The sequence below is a fragment of the Aphidius gifuensis genome, linkage group LG1 (genome assembly GCF_014905175.1).
Source record: "Aphidius gifuensis isolate YNYX2018 linkage group LG1, ASM1490517v1, whole genome shotgun sequence".
In the NCBI taxonomy this organism is placed as follows: Eukaryota; Metazoa; Arthropoda; class Insecta; order Hymenoptera; family Braconidae; genus Aphidius; species Aphidius gifuensis.
The window spans coordinates 8,301,692-8,317,690 of NC_057788.1; the positions used below are offsets into that span (position 1 = coordinate 8,301,692).

At 29.1% G+C, this 15,999-nt stretch overlaps 1 protein-coding gene across 3 annotated transcripts in view; it reads right to left on the bottom strand.

Moving 5' to 3' along the window:
* LOC122847579 (transcription factor Sox-2-like) overlaps window positions 1-15,999 on the bottom strand; it is a 207,752-nt gene that overhangs the window by 132,831 nt on the left and 58,922 nt on the right. For all 3 annotated transcript variants that reach the window (XR_006373385.1, XR_006373383.1, XR_006373384.1), the window contains one exon: window positions 15,270-15,339. The gene's annotated coding sequence lies outside the window, so the exon portion shown is untranslated. The remainder of the gene's footprint in view (window positions 1-15,269; window positions 15,340-15,999) is intronic.

Sequence of the window (15,999 nt, forward strand, 5' to 3'; positions counted from 1 at the left end):
AATGAATCGATAAAAAACAAAGAGAAAAATAAAAAAAAAAAATTGAAGCAAACAAACTGGTCAGGAGAGTGAGTACTGTGAATCTTTATATTTGAAAGGTTGTAACATCATGCGGTTGGTTCGCCCTCTTTATTTGTATATATATATTTTTTTACTTTTTATATTTTTGTCGGTTGAAAAAATAATTTTAAGAAAGTTATCCCCAAAATTGCCTTGCGGCGTATAGAGTCTTTTCAGAGGCAACCAAGAAGAAACCTGGCAACCGAGCAAAATGATAAAAAATAAATAACGAAAAGTGGGGGACTTGTTGCGCGAGGTAAGCCGCGAATATGCGGTTAAAATATTGGATATTTAAGCAGTAACTGTGCAGTACAGTTTGGACCCATCCATAAATTTACATATTACCTTTTATACACCTACGTCAAAAATATATATTTCTTTTTATTCTCCCTCAACATTTTATCTGCTAAAATTAATACTTTCAAGTTTAAAATATACCAAAAAAATAAAAAAAAATTAAATACAAAATTTTTGTTATCAATATAAATAACACGCAGAGTCAATTTTCGTGTGAATGAATATTAATTATGCTCGTTGAGCAATCATACTTTCAAGCAAATGACACAAACTTACATAAATTATTTTGAAAAAAAACATATTAACACATATGTCATGCAAATTATTAAATATGATAAAAACATATTTTTAGAAATTAATTAAAGCTTTAATTAGTGTTAATTTTTTTCAATTAAAATTAACCCAATTAATTGCTACCACAAGTGTGTAAAAATAAAAAAATTTATACCTCGTTTAATGAAATTAAAAAACTCAAATATAGAAGCTTAAAAATTTTCAACAATACCAAGTAAATACTTTTATATAGTATTCATTTTATAATTTAACTGTAAAGTAAATTCATAATAAAAAAGAACATCAATAAAATTTATGAAAAGTGATGGTGGCAAACTGCTACTAACTTTTCATCCCCTGAAATTCTATAGATTCATTTCAATATGTATTTCAATGTGTTGAGCGCATTTACTAGCAAATATATATACACACAAGGGAAAAATCATAGCTCAAAGGTGCAACCAGCATTGAACTCGTTATAATATTTATTTGTTTTTTTTTTTTTTTAATTTTTTATATCAATTGTAAACCCTACGGGCCTTAATACGTTGATGTGTTATTTTTCTACAATGAAAAGATATATCTCAAAGCAAAGTAGAAAATAAATTCACTAGAGAATCCAGATCACTCAAACCCCACCCAGCTACTAATCATACCTTGGGGATAAAAAAATATGGCTCAATCAATTGGATTAATTTTCATTCAATACATTTTTTTTTTTCCTTTTATTTTTTCATATATAATTTTTCTCTTCTTTTTTTTTTATAGGGTCTTTATGCCTTTATATGAATGAGATGTGTTATTTATATTTATAGACTAATATACAAGTATAGAAATGTTGAAAAAAATATAAGGTACAAATGTCATGAATTCAAATTCCAGGGGTTCATATAGATATGTGTGTATCGATGGCTCAAGTGATTTTCTCACAAACCTTTAGGGGGGTCATGTGATGTCCCATACACAAAGTTCAAAATTTTATGGTATACATGCGTATATACACTCATCTACCTGCCTGCCTACCTACCTCCTTGTCTGCCTTTAGAGAAAAAAAAATCGAACACAGACATGCCCGTCTCTCTAAAGAGACTCGTCGTGCTCCAGTTGGCAAAAAAGTTTCCCACGATATACAATATACATATGGCTGGCCAATACTGAGCTTCCAATTTTAGGGCATCAAGGTAACTCCCCCCAATAAATAAAAGAATAAACATATATATAAATAGCAAAATGAAATATTCTATTATAAAATCCCATGAAGGGTCAAACAAGAATAAATCAAACCTAGACCTTAGGCACCTGATGGACATAGTTTTTGTATATTATTTTTCACAACAACAACCTGTCAAAAAGGTGACTAGTCAAGCATAAATGTTTCAATTGCATTTCATATATGATATGCTTATTTTAAATTTCAATGCTCTCTAAATATTTACATGTACTTGTTTTTTTTTCCTCAATTAGTTAAACTAAAAAATGATTTATCTAAAAATATAAAATGATAAATTTATCATATGCCAGGCAAAAAGATGTAATCTTTTTTTTTTTTGAATATCGATTGTAAAAGGAGGTAGCTGCTAAAGATCTCCCACAGTTAAAAATAAAAACAATAATAATATTTTAAAAAAAATAAAGAATGGAATTCTTATGGTTGATCGTGGCAGACAAACCGGGACCTTCGTGGTATGCCATTGTGAGAATCAGCAGTTGTCGTTAATCAAATGAGAATCACTGTTGGCCCGTTCATTGTGGGTGGGTTATTAATCAAATGAGAACTACTGAGGCCCATTGTCGGTAACTTAGTAGGGGTTCCCTTCGAGAGAGGGATCCAAAGAGGAATCCCAATGTAGAGAACTTGCTTACATCGTATGTATATCTCGTATGATTTACCTCTCTCTTTCTCTCTCTTTTGGTATATATATAGACCATAAGTAAAATGATAGTCATCAAAAATAAAAAAAAGAGTAACATAAAGAGATAAAGTGATGGAATGATCTTGCAAAACTATATATATATATGCGCGATAGACCCAACTAATTTATACCCATAAGTTAATTTAATATATGCTTTTGGCATCTTGTCATGTGATTGTCAACTTTACATTGTCAAATATGTATCATATATTAATGCAGCACCACAAGTACTACATGTAGGAATCAAAATTTTGAAACTTGCAGATGAAGTTTAGTTGAGGTTTTCAATATACAACCAATCTTCAATGGGCTTTACCTCAAATATAGAACACAGTTTCACGCAATGTTTTTTCCTTTTTTTTTTTGTCAAAAGATTCAATTTATATGTACATCAAAACTACAAACACTTGTACATATATGCACACATGTACATAGAGTATGTATAGCCTGTTTCCCCTCTTGGGTTCATTTTGCTTTAGATGACATACACAATAGACAAACCGAGTATATCTTCAGTGATGATCTCTTTTTTTTTTTTTCTCTGTTCTCAGTAGTACATGAACTTTGTTTTTTTTTTCTTCCCTTCGTACTTTCAAAGATCCAGATGCTGACAATTGATTAGAAAACAAGATCGCAAAAGAAGATTTTAGATTTGATGATGATAAGCTCTTTATTTTTTTACTTATACTGGTTAAAAAAAAAAAAAAGAAAATCAAAGTAAGAAGTACAACTGAAGCTGGTTACACAAGTTTTGGTTTTTGGATTTTCTTTGGGCTTGGAGGTGTGATTATTTCGTGTAATTAAGTGAATAAAAGTTTTTTATATTTTTTGCATATGAAACTCTTGACACGTTTCATCATCAACTTGGTGAATTTTATTTTGGTATATAAAAGTCAACGAGACTATGAGTAAGTAAAAAGTGTATAAAGCATCATGCAATAGTTAAATGAAAAAAAGAGGTTGAAAGTAAAGAAGAAGATGATGAAGAAGTGGAGGGAAAGAACTCCCTTGAAGATAGCAAAGGTGGTAATTAAGAGAGTTAGTCACTAGTCTTCCAATTAGGAGTTGACTTTGCAACGTAGTTTCTTCTTAGTACTTAAGTCTGAAGACCAGAGAATTTTCAAATTTATTTTCTCTCATTTTCATCTTTTATTTCTCTTTCTATTACTTTTTTTTTTCTTTCTTATTTGAACTCTGATCTACTACTACTATTTTTTTTATTTATTACAAAATATCTATTACCTTAATCGCTAATCTAAATAAATCAGAAGCTTCAAAAAATAATCTCACATTACATTTGGGGAAATTCAAATGAATAATTTCAATGTCCTCATTTCAATTTAAATTTTTTTTTTTACATTTAAAATTTCTTTGTATTAAATTCACCTTCGACATAACAGGATATATAATAGGTATCGAATTTTCTAATGAATACCATGTCAGCAATAAAGATCTCTCGTAAAAATTTCTTTAGTTCTTTGTCTATTTCCCTTCTTAAATGGTGTTCTTTGACACTTTCTGTACCGATAAACCCCAAGGCTTTTATTGTGACAAATTGAACGAAAAGCAAAAAAAAAAAGGGTTCAGTCAATGTGCTTACCCCATTTTTTGTCGTCCACCCCCTCTCAAGTGTCTCCGGCTTCTTATTCGATGAAAAAAGGGTGAATAATTGTAACGATCTGAGATTTTACTTTGCTTTTATATATTTTTTTTAAAAATAATTTACTGTTAATGATTGAATATACCATTTATATATTTTTTAAATTCTTTTTCATTCATTTGTATATTTTCAAAACAAAACTATTCATCATTTGACTGATGTTTACTGTTATCATTATCAATGTAATAGTTGACATAAATTTGAATGTGTCAGTTTTAAGAAAGTATAAAATAATAATAAATAAAAAAACATTAACATGCTCTTTCGATTTCACTTTATCCATTTTGTGGGCGCATGAAAAGAATGGCGAATGGACGTCGTATTCTATTGTTGAGTTTATCCTTACGTCTTTTGAATACAACATAAAACGTATTATATGAATATATACCTGCGACTCAATACTAACCTGTATTAAGTATTTATTTTTTTTTTTTATTTACTTGATATTATATTGTATATAAAATTGAAATGTAAGTGTTCACATATTTGTCCAAATATCTATACGGATAATCGTCAACTTTTATATGAACTCAACAATATATACTCTACAACAATTCATACAACAATAAAGTTACCAAAATTATTTTTATTCACATCTAGTTGACACTAAATAAAACCCCCTTATATTGTCTTTCAGAAAAATCAGTCAATCAACTATTGTTTCAGTCCAGGTAAGCATAAACAAAAAGCAAAAAAAAAAAAAAAAGGGTTCGTCATTCAAGCACTGGTGAAATAAAAATTTCACACAAAGCAACGATTTAAAAAAAAATCAAAATGAAGAATAAAGTTGATACCAAGGGTAAATTAACATTGAAAAAAAAAAAAAAACAAGGACAGTGGAAAAAAAAAAATGTAAACCTCCCTAACATATCGGATGACAGTGCTCAAAGTGAACTCGATTTTTCTACGGATTTTGGCCGCGAGATCTCACCGACACATACACACCTGGTCGTTCTCGCGATCAAACAAGACGAGTTACAGAAGAGCAATAAAAAAGAGAAAGAAAAAAAAAAAAAAACAAGGGTAGTCGTTGAAATGCTGGGGAAGAGGTTAGAGGGGGGGATCAAAGAGGAGCGACAAAAAATCACGAGGAAAATATAGCGGCTGGAGAGAGAGAGAGCTAAAAAAAAATTATCATGACAATAGAGATCCGGTGAGGCCCCAAAATAAGAGATCCCAGGTGTGTGTGTATGTGTGGGGGGAGGGGGGACCAAGGCGTATATTTTTCGACAGGCCCCACGGTCATTTCGGCCAGTAGCTATAAACCCGAAAGAGAAGAGGGCGTTTATAGAGCACCCCCGTTTTTATCCCTTACTCCCTACTATTTTCATCCCTCTTTTTGAGGATTTTCTTTTTTTTATAATTTTTTTATACAATAACACACTTATTCAGCAATCTAAATTTCATCATGACATTTTTTTTTTTTACTTTTTTCAATTTTACAATTTACCATTCATGAAAATTTTTTATTATTATTAAAAAAAATTATTTCTTCATAGTTTAAAATTATTGTTAAGTCATTTAATTTGTAGAATTAGTTCCACTTTGAACTTGTAAATATAAAAAATATCTAATAATTACTCATAACAACTTTTGTCCTCAATATTTATGCATATATCTACATATATGATTTTTGAATGAGAAATATCAGTTGAAATATATTTCCAACAACTAATTTCTCCATTACTAAAGTCATATGTCGTAAATTTTTAAATGAAAAAAAAAAAAAAAGAAATAGAAAAAGGGAATATAAAAAAAAAAAAAATTGCCTCTTGGTAGATTAGCTTTTTTTTTATTATTTTTTATAGATGCATATATTTATATATAAGCGTGTTGATATATGCAAGTGAGTTTCTTGGTTATATGAACACAATTTTCTGTTAGTGCATACGAGATATTTTTCAAACATACATAAGCAGGTGTGACGATGCATAAACACGCGTCTTCTAAGAAAAAATTAAATGTCTTACACGTCATCCAGGTGTGTTTTTTATCGTTTAAATATTTTTTTTTAATTTATATTTATTCTCTAATAACGTATGTATAAATTTTTAAAAAAAAATACATTACTTGCGCGTTATATAGCTTTGCATTGTTTCATTTATTAGATATTTATTTATTTTTTTGCTATTTAAAATAAAAATATTATCATTAAATAAATGAGGAGTATATTAGTATGAAAAAAAAAGGGTTATTATTTGTTTTTTATCTTTTTATATAGAGCTTAGTTTAGCGAGACTATATGAGTAAATAAAAAAACAAAAAAACACAATGGATAATATATATCAGCGGGGGCGCTAAAACGAGACACAGTAATGCTGCAGGTAGTTTGGTATATGTGTATATATATTTTAGAGTAAAATATGTGTGTTTATGTCAAGAGTTTATGCGCTCAGGGGTGTTCCAATATGCGCGAGGGGTTCTAACTAACATATACAACCGCGCGACATGCGTACAATATTTACTAAACTCAATGAGCCAAAATAAATACCCATACGGCTTTTGTGTATATATATCGAAAAGTTTTTAGGTGCTTGGAAGCATGTTCATTGTATACATATATTTATAGATGTATGTACTATGGATATGGACGACCAGTCTTGATGTGTATATAAACCTCTTACATTGTAGTACTCGTTATCGACTTTACCAGCTTTTAAAACCTTAAAAAACATTGCCAAGTTAGGGTACGCATATATACCCTTAAAATCGACTCAAAGGCACACATGCATATATATATTTTCCGGTTTTTTGTTTGTTCGATAATCTTTTTCGTTTTTTTCATTTTTTTTTTTTACTTAAAATATACGTACTATGATTATCAATAGCGATCTTTTATAAATTGTAAAATAATCATATTTAAGTTTAATTTTAATTATATAAAAATAAAAATAATTGAAATTAATGTTTAAAACTTTGAGATTTTTTAATAACTATTGAGTTGATGATAATTATATTGATATAATTATTAAATATAATTTCATGATAAATTTAATGAACATAAATTGTAAATCATTAATTTTAAATATATATAATTGAAATTAATGTTTAAAACTTTGAGGATGATAATATTGAGCTGTTGTTTAAATATTAGAAGCATAATTTCATGAATTTTAAAACTTTCAGGATAATAATATTTCTTTGTGTCAAATCATTAATTTAAATTACATTATTGAATTTATAAAAAAAAACCAGGAGAATTTTCACATCAGGGATTCTTCATTTTTATAAATTTTTATTCAATATTATGTATATTTATAAAAAAAAAAAAAAACTATTCCGTTGCATAATATGCGTGACCCTTTATGATGTCACGCATTCTGTCTGATGGCTTATCTTGTGTACTACCACCGTGTCAGAGTAAAGTTGTCACGGAGGGCATCGGATAGACCATAATACACGACAGACCAACAGCAAAAAAAATAAATAAAAAACGATTAATCTTAAGCTCGACTAGAGGACACGTATATATGCTTGAACCTAGAGCAACGTTCAAATATTTTTTCTGGGTAATGATCCGTACTACGTACGATAACACAAACGACCCATGGTCTTTCTTATAAATATATATATATTTTCCCTTTTACGAGGTCAACTCTATACTTAAAGACTCTTTTTGAACGCGTCAATTTAAACCACCAACGGATTATAAGAAAAACCAAAATTTCATTATTAACATTAAACAATCATTAATATCTTTTTTGACATAAACATATATATTTTCTCAAAGGGATGATAATAAAATGATTAAAAATATATTTTATTATTTATATTTTATTTTTTTAAATGTTGCGTGCGTTAAGTTTATTCAGATTTATATCTATCCATGAGGTGACAATAAGAGAATAACATTTCGTTGTGTCCCACATTATTTTTACGTTTTTTTTTTTTTAGCTACCCTTTGTTCATGATACATGTTTTCCTGGACGGGTAAGCCGTTTCAATACTGGAGCTGGTTTTTTATTTTTTTTACACCGTGAAATCAATGTTTCGTAAGCACAAATAAATGCCATCGTGTTCTCGCAACCACTATACTACAAAACCGTGACCAATGTACATCTTGATTTAGTAGATTCGGATGATATACTCGCAACTAAAGTATATATGTATTATTTTTGTTGATGATACGCTTACTCACATTGTCTAGCTACCTCTCACAACGAATGTCTCATGTCTCGTTAGTGTTATATATATTTTTAATTTCATTTTCATAAATATATATATAAATTGTCATCAAGGATAGCAGACATAAGTGACGAACCTTAAATTACACATGGCAAATTTATGCTCTCACTTGGTATATTAATAAAACGATTTCGTTTTGTTGCCACAAGGACGTAACATGAGAAGCCATACAACGCCCTCTTTGAATTCTTATTGTTTCCTCTTGTACACAATCACCCCCGGATACAATGAGTGACATTTTTACGTGGTCATACCGCCCATTGACATTGTTACCCCCGTTACTCTATATATTTTATTTTTTTTATATTTCTTTTATTCTGCCCCCTCAATTATCTGAATTTGAAAATTTTTGCCTCAATAAAAATCATAACTAATCACAAAAAAATACATGTAATTTAGCTTTTATTAAAACAAAAATAATCATCAAATTTTGACAACTCATTAAAACCTCGTATCGTTATATAAAAAATAATTAATTAAATGTCTAAAGATAATCAACTTCTTTTTTTTTCCTTTTCCCAAATCATTATTCGGTTTAAAATTCTTTTTGTTTTTTTTTTTTTCCACTTGTAATTATATCGGTATACACGGTCCAATCAATTTTTCAATATCAGTTTATAATATCATAAATTTATTCGTTCCACCCAACACACGCAATATAATTTTTTTTATAATTATAATTTTCATTATTATTATTTTATTTCACGCGTATTTTTAAAATAATTTTTAAAATACTATCTCACGGTAAAACTATATATATATAAATACTAAATGGGGGGTCGCAAAATTCACGGCGGGACAGCATAGTCTTTGTACACATGAATTCTCATTGATGGGTTGCACACATATATGAAGACTCTGGGATATAAATCATTAGCAGGACGAGAGCGATTAGTCGTTGGATGGGTGGGCATATTTCTCAACCCCCAACTAACTCTTGGATCTATACGCATATACAGGGATAATGTCTGTAGTTGTTGAGGGGAATATATGAAATGATTATTGCTGGCACGGGTGCCTGCCTGCACGTTCATCCAAATTATTAGCAACCACTCTCTGATTGAAGCCAGTTTTATCTTTGACCCCGACCAACACACTGCACACATCCACATCCACATTTTTAAATTATATACAAGTACTCAAATGCGCATGAACAAAAATAAATAAATAACAAAAAGATTTAACCCTGTGTTTGGACCAGATAACTTGTCCTACCCCGATGTGTTACCACACATATTTATTATACATATGAGAACACTGTTTATATATACCACTAGATTGCTATGTACATCTTTACCTTCAAAGATTTATGTAGAGGGGTAGAAAAAATGAGAAAAAAAAAAAAAACTACATTCATGATAAAATAAGAACACACTGGTGTTGTTATTATTCTGATTATTTTTCAAGTGTTGCTCATAGTCTCGTGTCAATTTATCTCAAGTCGTTACGACACGTTTGTTTGATATTTGTCTAAATGGGGTTATTGTTCATCTATATGGATCCATGTGCTCATCACATATATGTGCAATAAATATACTACCTATTCCATCAAATCATAACTAGCCACAGTGCATTTTTTTTTTTTAACAACACATGTTCAAATTACAACACAATGATTTTTATTGTCAACAATTTGACTATATATTTTTTTCATCAATATAGGAAATATCTAAAATACGGGAAATACAATTGAAATATATATTTTCTAGTTTGTAATAAAGTTATACCCATCAAGTGATTATAAATGGATTTAATTTTGTTTCTTTTTCGATAAAGAAATAGTACAGATGATTGTTAAAATATATAAATAACGGGGTATATTTTTGGATTTATCTAAAATGTATTATTGTGTGATAATATCCGTTACGAATGCGGGTAATAATATTAAATAAGATTATTTATTTTTGGAAATTTATTGACTGTCTAGTATGATGTGCTAACTTTTATAAAAAGGATTATATTTTTGAGTTTATTCTTGCTCCAAATGCATAACATTTAATTCAACAATCCCACAGTGGTAAATAAAAATTTTGTATATAAAAACTTGAGCGACCCTTTTTTTGTCGATCGACCTTTTGTTGCAGTAGTAATTTTCAATTTCATATATGTATGTGTATTTCAATATGCTACATATACACCCTTCAGACATATGCTGAACCTTTTCACCCGCAGTTTCCCCTATAAACATCATCATCTAATCCGATTTATTATATAACTCGTATATGCATCTTGTGTACGTATATCTATCAAATTATTTTTATCTTTGATATTGGTATTATATACTTAAATATAGATATACCTATACTTAAAATTAGAGGGGATTGTGTGAAAGTTATTTTGGCTTAGTATTAACGAGTTTGTGATTTTCAATATGAACAGTAAAGTTTATTGATGCTGAAGTTTGATCAAATAGTTATTTAATAATTAATAAAAAATAAGAAAATTGTGTTTGTTTGTTTGGAATTTACAATGTCAAAGTTTGGACAACAATGAATTGTGTATTTGACGAAAAACTTTTAAAATAAAGCCACTTAAAAAGTTTTCAAATTTTTAGTTTTATAATTACTTTTTTTTTTGTTTTAATATTCTACAGGTATATGTGCGACAATAAAGTGATCTATTGACACTTGTTTTGTTTGACAAATTTAAAAAAAAAAATCAGTAAATAAATATCTTATATTTAATGATAAATTTGTAAAATTAAAAAATTTTCTTTCAACTAAAACTTATGGAAATTAAATTTAAAATTTATTAAAAAAGCATTTTGATTATTTATTTTTAAACAAAAAAAAAGTTATTTTTTATTTGATAAGTTGACAATATTTGATGAAAATAATTTAATAAAATAAATGTTAATTTATTAGACTGAATCGATATTAATTTGATCGTTCTAAACCACTGAAATGATTGGAAGCTTCCTAATGGAAATTTTCTCAGTACCCGGAAGCCAACAAAAAGAGCGAGAGAGAGAGATAGATAGAGAGAATAGTTTAGAGAAATAGGGAGAAAATTGGGCGTTGATTTTGAACGGAGTAACGTCGATTCTCATCCTTTATAGCGAAAATAGTGGCGTGTGTCGAGGCCGTGTAAGGCGTCAATCACACGCCACGCATATATTTACGAGCACTTCATTTTCCGTACACCCTCGACCGCACACGAGGCAGTATACCGAACCACATCAAGACCCCCAAAATTCACATAGTAAAAGCAAGACAGAATTGAATAGTCAATGCCAATATTCCACCAACTATAGCCATATATGAACACACCCCCTGAATGCCGGCTCCTCATGTTGGTTAAATAATGGCCTTAAGGGATGAAATTATACATGTGTGTGTATGCATAGTTAAAAACTTAAAAAAAAAAAAAAATGAAAATAGTTACGATGGCTGTATATTGCAGCATTCTCGAGAACCATCAACATCTATATCAAACCCCTCTAACATCAACTGACAGCAAAAAAAAAAAATATACTATTTTTTTAAATTTAAAATCTGATACCAATCCAAGACCTATGGGTCGTGTCAATTTGAAAAAAAAATCACTTGAAATACATATGTACACAATGAATAAAATGAAAAAATAAATGTATAAATGTAAACTGTGTCAACTTTATTTATTTATTTTTAAAATCTCCCCTATTTATTTAAAAAAAAATTGCTGGACATCAAATTGAACTATATATGACTCTATCAAACATATGCCCACCCTTTCTATCATTATCACTTTTTCCCATGGGATACATTTAAAAGTTAGTTTAAACTGAAGTAAAAAAAAAATAAAAAATTTCAAATATCCCTACAGGGAGTAATGTCTCAAGCTTATAGTTTAAACTGTAAATTCAAATATATTTCGAGACTGTTGATAGATGAAAATCACAATTGCTGTTATCACCATGAAAAAGCTTTAGATAAAAAATAAAAAATATTATACATACGAGAAGGGTAACAATTGCTAACTTGTGATGATTCTTTATTTTTATTTTTTAAAATAAAATTTGATATATTAAGAGTCATCACATTATCATTTTCATTATAATTCACACGATGGATATAATGATAATGTCGTTGATGTCGTTGATGTTGATGATGATGATGATGCAGCCAAACAAATGCCTCAAAATAATAATCACGTTTTAGCAAAAGGGTCGAAATCAGAAATTCTAGTTGGGTATATATTTTGTACTTTGGACATTTGTCACCATGGTGGTACCAATCATGACAACATTCAAGTATATGAACACGTTGACCATAGTTAGTGTTGAAGCATTGAGTTATTCTATATATAAAATAACATTTTGCAAAATGAAGCCAATACGAGCAGGTACGAAAACCACATCAATTCGATTCATGAAACTAACCAATTATTTGACCATTCGTTGGCAACGTGCAACAAATCTACAAGTGTTTATATACCCCTTTTTTGAAATAATATAAAATTGACATAGAAAAGTCTCATGCAGAATTATTAATTTCAATTTCAAATTCAATTCAAAATACATACGAATACATAAACAATTAAACATTTGTTAGTTTGATATAAAATCATGATATTTTTTGAAACTTGGATATCATTATTATAAAAATAATTTTATACATAAATCTACGTTAGAATGTGATTGAATATTATATAATATATTTTAATGACTTGATTTGTATGAAATGAAAATATGTGCAGTATTCGACATGCAATGAATAGAAGTACTATGATATTATATATAATACAAAATGCAAGAGAAACAGATAGTTAATATATACATGAATATTTAAATTAAACATCAAGTTTCCGTTATCGATTGACAATTAATACCGTCAACCAGTGTTAAACTAATTACATTGGCATACCGTACTAATTAGTGACTCTTGCAGGAGATTTTGGACAAGAGGAAGAGGGAAAGAGGTATGTATATGCCAGAAATTGTACAATATATGCATAAAATTTATAATATGGTTGAAGGGTATGGCAGTGTGCCTGTTGGTCGTTCCCACTGGTTAACTGATGGGCATTAATTAATTAGAGCTACTCGCGTATGTTTATAGCAGCAAGGTGTAATATCATCTACATCATGAGTTCCCTTCCTTTATCGTATATATGTATATTAACACATACACACACACATAGCTATTTATTCATATGAATATTTCCTCTATGAACAGACAAGTGCCATGCATCAGGGTAAGAATTTTAATTGCTGATTGGTAAATAAGTAAATTACCGTGTGAAAAGCAAAATGTATATATAGGCTTAAGTTTCTGCGGCTCGTTGGTCGAAAAAAAAAAAAAAAAAAAAGTCTCGTAAGTTTTTTCAAGTACTTGTATACATATTTTCATGTATGTATTATGTAAAGTCATATTTGCAAACATCGTTGTGGCAATATGAGCGTGATATAAAATTAAAAAAAAAAAAAAAAAAAGAGTGAGTAGAATGAGAAAAAGTAGTCTTTGAACGAGAAAATTTTGCAGTGAAAAAGTTGATATATAAATAAAAAAAAACAAGTGACGAAAGAAAAAGCACAGAGCTTTTGCGTTGAGGTGATGCTTAAAATATGTGTATAAAGATTTATATATGTAGTCTTGTTTTTTTTTTTTTTTCATAGCTTTTAACGAGGTTTCATCAATACCCTTCTCTTCAACCCTCTCATAAACTTTACTGTTTTTTGCCAGAAAATGTCATATAAAACACATGTATGTTTATAAAATACACGTGAATTAACGCCCTCTATACAAAAAAAAAAATTAAAAAAATACAAAACATAGGCTCTGCAAAATTTTAATGTAGCTTTGAATGCAAAAAAAATAATAATTTATATCTAGCATAGTTGAATAAATACAAGTTAATAAAAAATAATGAAAAAATTATAATTTTTTTGGTTAAAATATATACAGGTATATATATAATATGCGAATATATATATACATTGAATATCATTGACAAGTTTGAGAGATCCTTTATACTCTACGATTATTAGCATCAGTAATCTGTAAGCCGATCATCGCAGGTCCCTATGAATGTGCTCGTCTGCTTGAGTGCTATGCTCTGGCCTAACCCAACTCAATTTCACTATAGCATTAGAAGCTTTCGTACATATATATATAGATTAACATAGATATCAAACAATATGGTTTCAATAGAAATAGAGAGAGAGAGAAAGGGAAAGAGGAAGGAAGCTTTCTAGTGAGGAGGTGAAAAGAGACCCGGGGGTTATAGAGGGTGTTAGTGGGATACCACTGCACCACTGATGTGATCCATACAGGCATTAATTCACCCTGGGCAAGCATCCCTTGAAATTTTACCCCTAGGCGATCTCCTTATTAACCGCACTCGGTAATTGCGCGATGTGCACAATCCGCGCGCGCGATTATTTTGCGGCTCACTGACCGTCTACGTTCACATCAATATTCATATATATATATATATATATGCGGCTTGAGTTGAACTCTCCCTTATTTCATAATCACCCTTATACTATGGCTAACTGGAAATTCTGGATTAGGTAGATCACTCAATATATACTTGGGCGGTGGATAATTGATCCAGCGACTCTGTATACCTATCCTCATCTTTTACACCCACCCTCAACATCCAATTAGAAATTACGTGAACAATAATGACCTCAGGCATTTTTTAAATTAAATTTTTTTATACAATATTGAAGAATAATTAACTCACTCAATGATTTCATGGCATAATTAAATGAAATATTATTTTTCTTTTTAATTTTATTCATACTTGGCGAAATATATTAGTATTGGAATTATATCAAAACGCAAGTTTAAATGACTTTGGAAATTTGATAGATAACATTTTTAATGATACAAAAAAGTTTGGTTACTTTGAAATTATAATAAAATATAAAAAATAGAAAAAATTCCAAAACTCACCATTAATTCTGCATGATGAGAATTGTATAGATTGATGTCGTTGGTTTGTCTCATCCCAAATCCATGACATCTACAACAATAATTAGATAAAAAAATTAGAAATTGATCTTTTTTTCTTAGAAAAAAAAACACTTGTCAACGTTGCAAACATTTAACAGCAATTGAGAGTCTGGATGCAATAACACATTTAGCGCTCGAAAACTACTATAGCTCTCAACGTATTATTGCATCCAGACTCTAAATGGGCATCCAGAAATACTGATCAATAGTCCAATGACGAAATTTGATATAGTCTAAAATTGATATTCAAATAGTGAATTCAACAATGCTGGATTCGAGTAAATTTGATAAATACTGAATCGTCAATGGAGTCATATACAATCTGGTTCAATGCCAAAACTTAAAATATATCTATGTTGATATTTTGAATTTTGATTTTTGTTTACTAGCTTTTTATAAAAGCATTATCATGTTTATTTTTTTTCTGAAATTAAAACTTTATTATTTAAAATAAATTCTTATTTCTATTTTTAATGAATATCTCTGGTGGAAATATTTCTCCGACTTTATCAAATTTTCTTTGAGCCATTTCTCCGCCATTTCTCAAACCATAGGTCATTTTCGTAAAAAGTCGGAGAAAGGTAGAGAAAGTCGGAGAAGTATTTCCACCAGAGATATTCATTAAAAATAATAATTAAAATTTATTTTAAATAATAAAGTTTTAATTTCA